General features: G+C 42.7%; 1 long non-coding RNA gene across 1 annotated transcript; it reads left to right on the top strand.

Moving 5' to 3' along the window:
- The first annotated feature begins 537 nt into the window (after nucleotides 1-537).
- LOC115777917 (uncharacterized) lies at nucleotides 538-12,270 on the top strand. The gene is made up of 3 exons (XR_004019706.1): nucleotides 538-703; nucleotides 12,034-12,080; nucleotides 12,256-12,270. It is a non-coding gene; the product is annotated as an uncharacterized LOC115777917 (long non-coding RNA).
- Nucleotides 12,271-12,500: the final 230 nt, after the last annotated feature.

Here is a 12,500-nt window from a genome sequence, read left to right as displayed (position 1 = left end):
TAGTGTTGCTCATGATTCTGGATCTTGTTGCTTGCTCTCAGGACTCTGATTTGCTCTTTTTGGATTTTTTTTTTTTTTTTCTTTTTGGACTATCAGCCTTAATAAGGTCTGTCTCTGAAATCTGTGTCTGGGCCCTCTACCTCTGCTACACTCCAAACATGACAGGGGTTACTGTATTTGGCCCTTCTAAAAATTTTTAGAAGCATTGTATCTAATGGAATACTTAATTTGGATAACATTGCCTTGGCTTCTAGTAACAGTGTGAACAATCTTTCAGTCATTTTCAACCTAACCACCACAGTCTGTTGTCGCAGACCATGGTCTCTATGGTGGTTGTCTGCGTTCTTTGAAGAATGTCTCTGATGTCCCATCATATCCTAAAACTGTCATGATACCACAGTATTCCACAGCACTTAACACTGAACTGAATTTTGTCTTTAAAAAACCCCCAAAACAAATAAGCAAAACCAGCAAAAACAAATCTTCTGGGACATGTTCACAGATGGATTGTTGTTTTGTGTGTCTGCAGGTTGTCAGGCTGTCTGATCACAGAGGAAGGCTGTACTTCTCTGGCCTCAGCTCTGAGCTCCAACCCCTCCCATCTGAGAGAGCTGGACCTGAGCTACAATCATCCAGGAGACTCAGGAATGAAGCTGCTGTCGGCCGCACTGAAGGATCCACGCTGGAGACTGGACACTCTCAGGTATGGAGAGGATGTCTGGTAGAGGAGGAAGAGCTGGAAGCATTAGCCCTTTGCTCAGCACAAATGTTAGCATAGTTGAATAATACCAATCCATGTATTGTTGTTCCAAAGAGAATTTCTCCAGGAATAATAAAGATAATTGCCTGTTTCTCACCATTTATTGACCACAGATAGATAATTGTATACTTAATGGTGCAGTCCTTTATTTAACCTCCCACACAAAATAAAGTGGGAGGATATTGTTGGTGTCTGCCGGTGAGGTTTTACCTTTCCGGTCTACAGACCCCAAAACTACAAGTTTACCCATGAAATTTGGCTTGTGTTCTTTACTCTTCAAAGATGTTCAACACGAACTGATGTATATGTATTATAGTTTTACTAACCCATGGGTGATTAACCTGTTAACTGGCAGCGGCCCACCCACGGGCTGTTTGTAGTGCTTCCGAATTTGAAGTCTCATATCGTCACAGTAACACTGCAGTCCGCCTTTATGATGCAGGCTAGACCCTCAGAATTAGATTGACACCTCGTTTGGCCAATCATGTTATGAAATGGGTTTTCCAGAGCCAATAATAACCAGAAAGCGTCATGTGACTTCTCTGGACCTGCCTGATTAGGACTGCATAAATCGATTATTTTAGTAATCGAGTATTCTATTGATTATTCCATCGATTAATTGAGTAATTGGATAAGAAATACTTTTTTTATTAACAGTTTATCTGCATATTTTAACTTCTGTACTGCAGTTTTTCACCGTGTGAACAAACAGTAGTGGATGGAGCAGCTACAAAGTTCTCTTTTCTTCACCTTAACACTTCAGACAGCAATTGTGACAGAGGGGTAACAAACCACCTTTTGCCTTCCATAATTCTAAGTAACGTATGCTCAATATGCAGCAAGATGGATGAGCTATGGTTAAATACAAGACATTGCCATGAATATAGAGACTCAAGCATCATGGTAATCATCATGGACAGAGACATGACTTCGGAAAGATATTCCAGACACCTCGATTCAACTTGAGGGATTCACAAGTGTGCGGGGAGATAGGGACATCACCTCGGGGAAAACCAGGGGTGGAGGCATGTGTGTTTGTGAATGACAAATGGTGCAAACAAGTAACAATAAGAGAAAGAAGATGCGATCCAGACCTAGAACTTCTTTGCCTCTCTATGAGACCTTTTTACCTACCTAGAGAGTTTGGAAATGTTGTTATATGTGTAGTCTATATTCCCCCTAGTGGAAATGTGGCGAGAGCCGCTAATCAAATGGCAGAATGTGTTCACAAACAACTTCAGCGCACCCCAACTGCTCCCGTTTTTATTCTTGGTGATTTTAACCATTGCCGACTGGAACCTGTGCTGCCAGGCTTTTATCAGTATGTCAAGAGGGATACACGCAAAAACAAAGTCCTGGATAAATGCTTTGGAAACATTAACAATGCCTCTAAGGCTAAGATTCTTCCCCTCTTTCTAACTCTGATCATCATACAATTCATCTTATGCCAACATATAAATCGGTGCTAAAATCAAACAGGTCCACACACACAACTGTGCTGCAGTGGACGGAGGAAACTACGGGGGGATGTTTTCTATGTACAGACTGGAACTTATTCCACAGCTTAGACTTAAACAAGGCCACAGGCACAATGACAGACTATATAAAATTTTGTGTGGATAATGTGATCCCAAAAAAGGAAAGTTTTTCACTTTCCAAACAATAAACCATACATCACTAAGGAAGTGAAAAACTGCATCAATAAAAAGAAGTTGGCATTTAAGAATAAGGATTGAGTGGGGAAGGTACAAGCACAGAAAGAAATAAACAAAATGCTGAAGAAGGCTAGAGAAAAGCATCGGGCAACAATTGAAGAAAGTTTTAGTCAGAGGAATATAAAAAATGTGTGGAACACTATGAAACAAATCACTAATATGCACCCTAGGAAGAAACAGTCAATTATTTTTAGCGAGTTTGAAAAAGCTAATAGTTTGAACAACTTCTTTTTAAGATTTGATACACAGAATGTATTTGATGTAAGATTTGATGCACAGAACGTATTTACTACTGCAATAGCAGAAGTTCAAGATCAGGTTGGATGTGAGGCAGACAGTGTAATAATCGACCTGAAGCAGGTGCAGTCAGTCTTTAGAAAGGTTTCTGAAAAGAAGTCTGTGGGTCCTGACTGCCTGTCGGCTTCACTGTTGAAACACTGTGCGAATGAATTAACTGATGCCTGGTGTCCAATTTTCCAAAGTCCTTGCAGAGTCACATAGTCCCAGAGTTGTGGAAAAAATCTATAATTATTCCTATTCCAAAAGTATCATGTCCCAGTGAGAATAAAGACTTTAGGCCTATTGCACTAACATATGCAGTGATGAAGTGCTTTGAGAGACTGATAGTGAATATGATCAAACCAGAGAGATCTCCAAAACTGGACCCTCTTCAGTTCGCATATAGAGAGGGGCGCAGCACTGTGGATGCTGTGTTAAGTGTCACTCACTTGATAAACAAACACTTAGAAGATCCTAAAGCGTATGCACGAGTTTTATTTGCTGATTTTAGTTCTGCATTTGAGACGGTTCGTCCACATCTGCTGGGTCAGAAGCTTTTGAAACTAGAAATTAATCCTCTAATTATTAAATGGTTTTTATCTTTTTTAACAAATAGATCTCAACAAGTCAAGGTCAATGACACATTATCAACTATTAAATATTGTAGCACAGAGGTGCCCCAAAGAGCGGTGGGTTCTCCTCTCCTTTTCACCTTGTATACAAATGAATGCAGAGGGAACCAGATCAAAAACCAGGTAATCAAATCAGCTCATATAAATATTTGGGCATCTACATGGACACATTTTTTAAATGGGAAGAACTTGTTGACTTCTTATGTGGAAAACTGGAACAAAGGCTACACTTTCTTCATAGATTGAGACTGTTTGGTATGAGTTCCAAGTTTATGGGTATGTTTTATCATGCAGTGCTGGAAAGCTTGATCAGATATGGGATGGCAGTTTGGTACGGCTCACTTACAGTAAAGGCAAAATCGAGAATCGAGAAACTTGTAAAAATTGCCATGAAAATTGTTGGAAATAAGGAGTATCAGTCTCTCCAATCAAAGTATGAAACAATTGTTGTACAGCAGGCTTACAGGATTATGAAGGATTTTTCCCATACCCTCTATACAGAATACGAGCTGCTACCTTCAGGAAGACGTTACAGAGCAAGTAGCTGTAAAACAAACCGCTATAATCTTTCATTCCTTCCAACATCTATTGGATTATTGAATAAAGATTCAGCACTGTTTAAAAGGCCCAAAGCCAAACCAATATGCATTTGAGTGTTAGACTTTTATGAACTTTTATTTATTTAATTATCTATATTACTTGAATTTTCCGTATTATTAGTTGATCCTTCTCTCTGTTTTTATTATGCAAATTGCAGCTGAGTAACACTGTTTGTCCAAGACAAATTTCCCGTTGCGGGACAATAAAGTTTATTTGATTGGTTGATTTGATTGACTTACTGATCAGGTGCTTGATGAAGGACCTCCAGCTGTTTCCCAGTAAAGATTTTAATGGTGGTTACTAAAAGAAAAAGCTGCTGTTTTGGACGCTGGAAAAACTTTCCTTTTGCACTACTTGAGCTCACCGTCTCTTTGCGCTTGCGCAGTTCAAACCGCTGCCTGCTATGAGTGTTTTGAAAAACTAGTGGCTGCGGGAGCCATGGCGCATGTGTGAGTAATGTTGTAATGCTTTGTATTCACAAGCATTTTCAAAAATACGTTTCTACTGCAGGTCTATATTTAGTCACTAATAAGGGATTAAAGTATAAAAAATATTTTGAAGGAGCCCCTCGGTCCTGGGGGGCGGGCCTTCCAGTACCGAACCATCGCTAGTGCTAATGGCCCGCGCTCGCTAGCAAACCAGTTCTGGTAGCTACAGCTGAAGTAAAGACAAAAATAGCAGCTGAAATTCTCAGCGAGCACAACACACACAGACACACAGAGAGCAGTGGAGGCGTGGAAATGCATGTCAGCGACAGTTGCCACCCGTCCCGTAAAGTACGGAACCCCGCATGTTACGGAGCCGTATTCCACGGAGTCCCGTAACATACGGGGTTCTGTATTTTACAGACAGGTGGGAACTCTAGATGATCCACTCTGTGTTAAAGGAAATCCATCACAGAGACGGAGAGCTTTTTAGAATCTGTGTGTGCGCGCGATTCATACTCCAGTCCAGTAGGTGGCAGTAATGCAGTTCTATGTTGGTTTGCCAGCCACCAATAAACCCACAAAAAGACGACGGAGCACTAATGCTGCTAATGCTAGTGAGGAGCGCCACTTACACCGAGACAGCTGAGCGCTGCAGAGTTTAAACGAACCATCGACACAGTAAATTTGTGTCGATAATTTTTTAGAATCGATTTAATCGAGTTAATCGTTGCAGCCCTAGTTCTGATTGATCAACTCTGACCCAAAATCTAAACCCACAGATGCATAGCCAATAAAATTCCTGACATGTGGGTATATGGCACCTTGAGGTGTGTTTTCACATGAATGCACAAACTTGCTGCACGATGACTGTGTATTACATGCACAAACCAGCCCGGAAGTCAGACTCTGTGCGCCATTGTGACCTCAACAATGTTTACAGTACTTTATCTCACTAAGGGATTGTGTAAATATCTCAAAACAAGCTAGATTTCTTCAACAAAGTGGCAAAGTGACTCACGAGAGTGGATTATTATTTATTAGAGGGATTCACTGATTCAACCGGTTTTATCGCTGCAGAATCCCACAAATGAATAGCTGTTACACTTACTCTGAATCGCCTTCTGTGAGTAAGTTTTTACTCTCAGCTCGTTCTCGTATTATATACCGGTTAGATGTAAATATGTATGCAATGGTGAGTTAGATATGCACCATTACACAGAAAATATCACCGTACGCTGGTATTACGCCACTTATATTGTGTGTGTGTGTGCGCCAGCGTGGAAATTTCCAAAAGTGTTTAGGTGTCTGGGGCAGGGAAGGAGTTTTATACATTTCGATGGGGCTTTCATGGTGGTTGCACAATTTCTCAGAGCACTGTTCATTGATATTTGGTGATATTCACTTTGTGGTGGGCTTTGTGTAAGCTGTTTGTGTTTGTGGGGAGTGGGGGTAATTGTTTGTGAGGAGGTTGTAGGTTGTGTATCAGAGAAGCACTATTGGTAGGATTGTAGGTTTTTAATTTTTTTTTATTTTATGTGTATATGTAGTGTTTATATTTACTGTAATTTTTTTTCAATGTAATTTTTTTTATTTTTATTTTGTGTGTGTGAAGAATCACTGAAAATAGACTGGAGGGGGTGTTTGTGAATGAAGGCTCAACATTTTCCTTCTTTAACAAATTAGGGCAACCTCTGATTTACATGTCTATAATTATAATTAATTTGTACTATCAGTAACTTTGTGTATAGCAGAGGATTCCTCAGGGTAGTATCTTTGATTATACCCTCATTGATGACTATGTTGAAGCATTGATGAGTTACAGCCATTTGAAGTTTGTATAACAAAGGCTGCTCACATGTGGCACTCTGTGTCTCCAAATCAGGAACAGCAGCTGATTTAATTTGGGTATCCTTTTTCAGGGATTTTGGAGAAGCCAGTTAACAGGATATATATATATATATATATATACATATACACACACACACACACACACACACACACACACACACACACACACACACATACATACAGTATCTTAGCTGTTCCCAGTATTGCGCTTTTCTGGACAGAGATCTCAGATGTTGTTCCAGGAATCTGCTGGAGCCACTCTCCCAGTCTGGGGGTCACTGCCCCGAGTGTTCCGATTACCACGGGGACCACCTTCATCTTCCACAACCTTTCCAGCTCCTCTCTGAGCCCTTGGTATTTGTCGAGCTTCTTGTGTTCCTTCTTCTTGATGTTCCCGTCACTTGGTATTGCAACGTCTATCAAGATTCAAGAAGAAGACTTTATTGTCATTATATGTAAACATATAATGAAATTTGCGTTCCAGAACACCATCCAAGAGAAATACAAACACAGAAACAAACAGGGGGGGCAGGTGTCTGAGGTCATGCAGCTGACTTGCAGCGCTACCTTTAGCAGGAAAACAGAAAGAGATACACTGGGATAGGTAGGTTAAAAAAAATAATCTCGTACTGTGTTCATTAAGAACACCTAACGAGGTTCCAAAAAACACCTCAGCAAAGCAGCAGCACATTTAAAGCCTGGAGAGCACTAGGGTGGGTAGGGGAGGGACTGCCAGCGGAGACGAGCAGGATACTGTGATGGACACACAGCTTCCAGACCAGCAGTTCATGATGATGTTCATGATAAGATGGTACAGTCAGCCTTGGTTGCCAGGATACCAGTTCATACAGGTCACAACATGGGGCGGGGGGGAAGAGCATCTGTTTACAAACATCTCCAGGAGACGATTTAGACAGACAGCATCCAAGGCCGTCTGGGAGCCAAATTCATAATACTGCAATTGTTTTGGTTCAGGCCATCACAGACACTCCAACACTCCTCCAGATGTAATCCACTTCGATTCAGCTCTACTGAGTCTGATTGAGTTCGTACTGTTTCTGCATCCCTCATAGGCAGCCTTACTAGGGCCTGAACAGCTGCCTGGAAACCAAGTATCCCCAGGTCCAATTCAGGAAAAGAAATCCTGGTATCAATATAAATGCCACGTCCACACAGTGCAGCCAGGAACGTTATCTTCCATCCCCACAGGAATCCATAACATAGCCAGCCGGGTGTGTAGTCGGACCAGAGGAAAGAGGGTTCCCCCTCTCCCAATCTTCTTGTGATGAGAATTTTGCCATCAATAGTGTTGCGAGACCAGCTGACCAGATCCATAATTTAATTTCCAGTTCGGGGATGTGTAAAGGAATGCTCTAAGCAGCGAAGCAGCAAAAAGCAGGGGTAGATAGGGAAGGCTGGGGAGAAGAGAAAAATGCGTCCTTCTACACCGAGAGCAGGAAGAAAAAAGAAAAAAAACTTTCACCACGACCTTCTTCCTTTGTTTGTCCACCACTACGATGTCCGGTTGGTTAGCCATCACAAGTTTGTCTGTCTGTATCTGGAAGTCCCACAGGATCTTAGCTCTGTTGTTCTCAACCACCCTTGGGGGCGTGTCCCATTTTGACCTCGGGTCTTCCAGGTCATACTCGGCACAGATGTTCCTGTATATTATGCCGGCCACTTGGTTATGGGGTCTTGCATGGTGTGGTAGACCCCAGCCTCTATTGATCTTGTACTTAGAGCTTGTTCCTGAGCTGCCATGATTAGTGCCTCTGTGCTGTCTGTCAGTCCAGCCTTGTCCAGCCATTGGTGGAATTTCTCTATGTCAGCCACTTCTTCTATCTGCCAGTGGTACATGTTGTGCAGAGGCCTGTCCTTCCATGATGGTTCCTGTTCTTCGTCCTCTTCTTTTTCGGGTTTCTGCTGCCTGAGGTACTCACTAAGCACATGAGCCTTTGCGGCCATCTTCCTGGTGTATTCATTGATCTTCATTGTTTCATCTAGTATAGTTGTTCTGACACTCACTAGTCTTCAGCCACTTTCCTTCCACTTAGCGTACAGTCTCAGGGTGCTGAACTTGGGGTGAAACCCTCCATGCATGGTAAGGAGCTTTCTTTTCTTGACATCAGTGGCTTCCATCTCCTCCTTTGGCCAGCTTATTATCCCAGCAGGGTATCTGACAACTGGCAGGGCATAGGTGTTGATATCCCGGATCTTGTTCTTCCCATTCAGCTGACTCTTCAGGACTTGCCTTACTCTCTGCAGGTACTTGGAGGTTGCTGCTTTCCTAGCAGCCTCTTCATGGTTGACATTTGCCTGTGGGATTCCAAGGTACTTGTAGCTGTCCTCAATGTCTGTAATGTTGCCTTCTGGTAGTGTAATCCCCTCAGTTCTGATTACTTTTCCTCTTTTAGTTACCATCTGACTACACTTCTCCAGTCTGAATGACATGCCGATATCATTGCTGTAGATCCTGGTGGTGTGGATCAGTGAATCGATATCTCGTTCACTCTTAGCATACAGCTTGATGTCATCCATGTACAGGAGGTGGCTGATGTTTGCTCCATTCCGTAGTTGGTATCCATAGCCAGTCTTGTTGATGATCTGGCTGAGGGGATTCAGGCCTATGCAGAACAGCAGTGGGGACAGAGCATCTCCTTGGTAAATCCCACACTTTATGTTGACTTGTGCTATTGGCTTGAAGTTGGCCTCTAGTGTTGTCCTCTCCGTCCCCATTAAGTTCTTGATGAAAGCTCTGAGGGTCCTGTTGATCTTGTACAATTCTTACAGTCTCGAGTGACTGTTCGATATACCAGTAGGTCTCTCTGCCTATTCTTTTCTGGGCCTCGCTCATGTATTGTGCTAAATGCCTACTCATCTTAGCTGCTATGATGCCTGACAGAAGTTTCCATGTTGTACTGAGGCAGGTTATGGGCCGGTAGTTGGATGGGACTGGTCCTTTCTGGGGGTCCTTGGGGATCAGGACCGTCCAGCCTTCAGTCAGCCATTCTGGGTGTGTCTTAACCTCTAGCAGCTGGTTCATTTGTGCTGCCAGGAGCTAATACATTTCACTGTGTAATACATTTCACTGTGCATTGTACTGTGTATAACTGTGCATGTGACAAATAAACACTATCTTATGGAGCGCAGTTAGCTTCTTTAGCCAGTAGGTGTGTATCACGTCAGGGCCTGGTGCTGTCCAGCTCTTCATATATGTGAGACCCTTTCCTGGATGTCAGCCATGTTTCTGTCAGACACATGAAGTTAAACTTACCGTCAGTTAGGATATGCTGGAGGAGATTACCCTTGTTCAACTATGAGTGGATATTTAAAATGACTACTTTGTTCTGGTGGTTGGTGCTCCCGCTAGCCAACCTGGTTAAGTTGGCTAAGACACTGTAGTTGACCTCACGTGTGGAGTTTCTATTAGGATACCGGCTTAATGGCCAGATGGTGTTTACTGAGCTGGAGTCCTCAACATGGAAACTCAGACAATAGCCATGAAACTTCCAATTAGGAAAATAGGTGACGTCCAGGTATAAGTAAGCTGGTGGCAGAGTGGACCAGAGGGAATGACGCTGCAGCAGTTCAGCAAATGAGTATTTTTTTTTTTTTTGACCTGTCATGTCTGGCAGTTTTCGCAATCAGAATGATAATCCGAAGGCATTATTGTACCAAACATATTTGCTTTTACAAGATGTGCTCTATAATTATTTTCTATAGGCTATTCTTGTTAATTGTATTTTTTTTTTTTTTTTTTATTCTTGCCAGATCTGACCGGTAGGGAAAGAAGAGAGAGATGGAAAGCAAAAAGAAAAGGGGGGGGGCAGGAAAAAAAATAGAAGATAAAAGCTACACATACATACACCTTCACATATAGCAACATACAGCAAATGAGTATTGAAGTAATGCTCCCAGTGGATATATCATGAAATGCAGGGCAGACGGCATGAGAACTAGCCACAGAACACGTCTGTTAAACCACATCGTTGCCAGTGGTGGTTATTCAGTGGTGAACAAACGAGCCAGGGAGCAGCAGCAGTCAGACGTTCCAGCATTCACTCACCAATCTGGAGACACAGCTGCCCTCAGAACAGCAAGAGGCAGGCTCACCAAAGTAATCAGACTGGCTTCAAGGTTAAATGGCTGGAAAAGGGCCATAGAGTCAAAATACAAAATGATTTTAGGGACCACAGAGGGACCATGAGACTCTGGCAACGAATAAAAATTGTCACAGGCTACAAGACCGCTCCTTGGTCCTGTGGTATCAACATGGACTTCTTGAACCAATTAAACAATTGCTTTGGATGATTCAAGGCTTTTAACCACACACCTGCAGTAAAAACCATCCCACACCCTGAGGAGCTGCTGCTGTGTCTGGACCGAGCAGATGTCTGTGACATCCTGAGGAGGATTAGTCCAGAAAACGCTGCTAGCCCTGACCAGATACCAGGCTGCGTACTCAAAGAACTGATGCATGTCCTGATAACCACATTTAACATCTCTCTGCCTTAAACTGTGGTTCATTCCTGCTCCAAAGCCTCAGCCATCATTCCCATTCCAAAAAAAAATCCACAGTTGACACCCTTGATGACTATCGCCCTGTTGCACTTACTCCAATAACAATGAAGTGCTTAAAGAGGCTGGTCAAATCACCTCCATCCTATCCCAGTCACTCGACGCACTTCAATTTGCATACTGCTCCACTGAGGATGCTATAGCCAGTGCTCTCCACCTGATCCTGGAACATCTAGAAAACAAAGCATTGGTCTGGATACTGTTTGTGGATATTAATTAAACTTTTAATGCTATAATGCCACAACATCGTACCAACAAATTGAGCTCACTAGGACTGAATTCTCCGCAGGGATGCGTTCTCAGCCCCCTGCTTTACACCCTGATGACCCACGACTGTTGTGCAAAGTACAGCACAAATCGTGACCTGTCAGTGGTGGGTCTTATCCAGGATGGCAACACTAAAGGAAAGAGGTGAAGCTCTTTGCGGACTGGTGCAGTAAGAACAGCTTGATCCTGAATGTTGGGAAAAACCAAGGAACTGGTAATCGACTTCAGAAAAAACAGCCTGTGCACACCACAATTTACATCAGGAACACCGCTGTGGAGATCATCCCACACATGAAGTTTCTGGGGGTTCTTGTGGCTGACAGTCTTACCTGGTCCTGCCACACCTTCTTCACTGTCAAAAAGGCTCACCAGTGCCTACACTTCCAGCTGAAGCTAAAGAGCGCTCACTTCAGCCCAATCAGATGCTCCTAACACAGCCAAGGTCTTGATTCAAGCATAGAGAGGTTTCTGGCTTTTGCAGTCACAGCCCCTAAACACTAGAATAACCTGTCACTTGATATTCGTACTGCACAGTCTAGACTTTTAAATTCTGTCTTAAAGCTTTTTTCCTGGGCTTTTAATTCAAGGTCAGTTTGAGTCCTGTCATTTTATGTTGTGGTGTCATTTTGTTTTAGTTTGTTTTTAGTCACATTTATTGGATTTGTTTGATTTTATATTGTATTTTATGGTATTTATTTTGTTTTATAGTTCTATCGTGTTTGTTTTTAGCTAACGTGTAAAGCACTTTGGTCAACCGGGTTGGTTTTAAGTCTGCATTATAAATAAAACTAACATTGAGGTCTATGTGTGAAAATGTTGGACTGCTCCTTTATCAGTGTGTAACAGTGTGTGTATGAGAGTGATGTAATGTCCATGTGTGCATGCTGACAGAGACTGTGCTGCTCTGACCCCCCTCCTCCTTTCAGGGCGGAGCCTGCTGGAGTGCGATGGCTGATCCCAGGTCTGAGGAAGTGTAAGTGTGTTTTTAATGTGATTGATGAAAACAAAGCAGCACACATTCAACCATCTTCAAACTGTCACATCACTCATTCACATCTCTGATGTCAGGAGTCATCATCAAAGTGTCAATCAATGAACAGATGATGGATCAATAACTGCAGCTGGATTGTGTTTGTTCTCTCCATCAGATTCCTGTCAACTCACAATCGACACAAACACAGTGAACACAAAGCTACAACTGTCTGACAACAACAGGAAGGTGACACGTGTGAAGGAGGTTCAGTCATATCCTGATCATCCAGACAGGTTTGATGGTTATGAACAGCTGCTGTGTAGAGATGGTCTGACTGGTCGCTGTTACTGGGAGGTCGAGTGGAGAGGAGAAGTTTGTATATGCCTGAGTTACAGAACAATCAGAAGGAAAGGAAACAGA

Source organism: Archocentrus centrarchus, unplaced genomic scaffold (genome assembly GCF_007364275.1).
Source record: "Archocentrus centrarchus isolate MPI-CPG fArcCen1 unplaced genomic scaffold, fArcCen1 scaffold_85_ctg1, whole genome shotgun sequence".
Taxonomy (NCBI): Eukaryota; Metazoa; Chordata; class Actinopteri; order Cichliformes; family Cichlidae; genus Archocentrus; species Archocentrus centrarchus.
The sequence above is the reverse complement of the archived record's forward strand: the minus strand, read 5'-3'. Positions and strand labels throughout refer to the sequence as shown.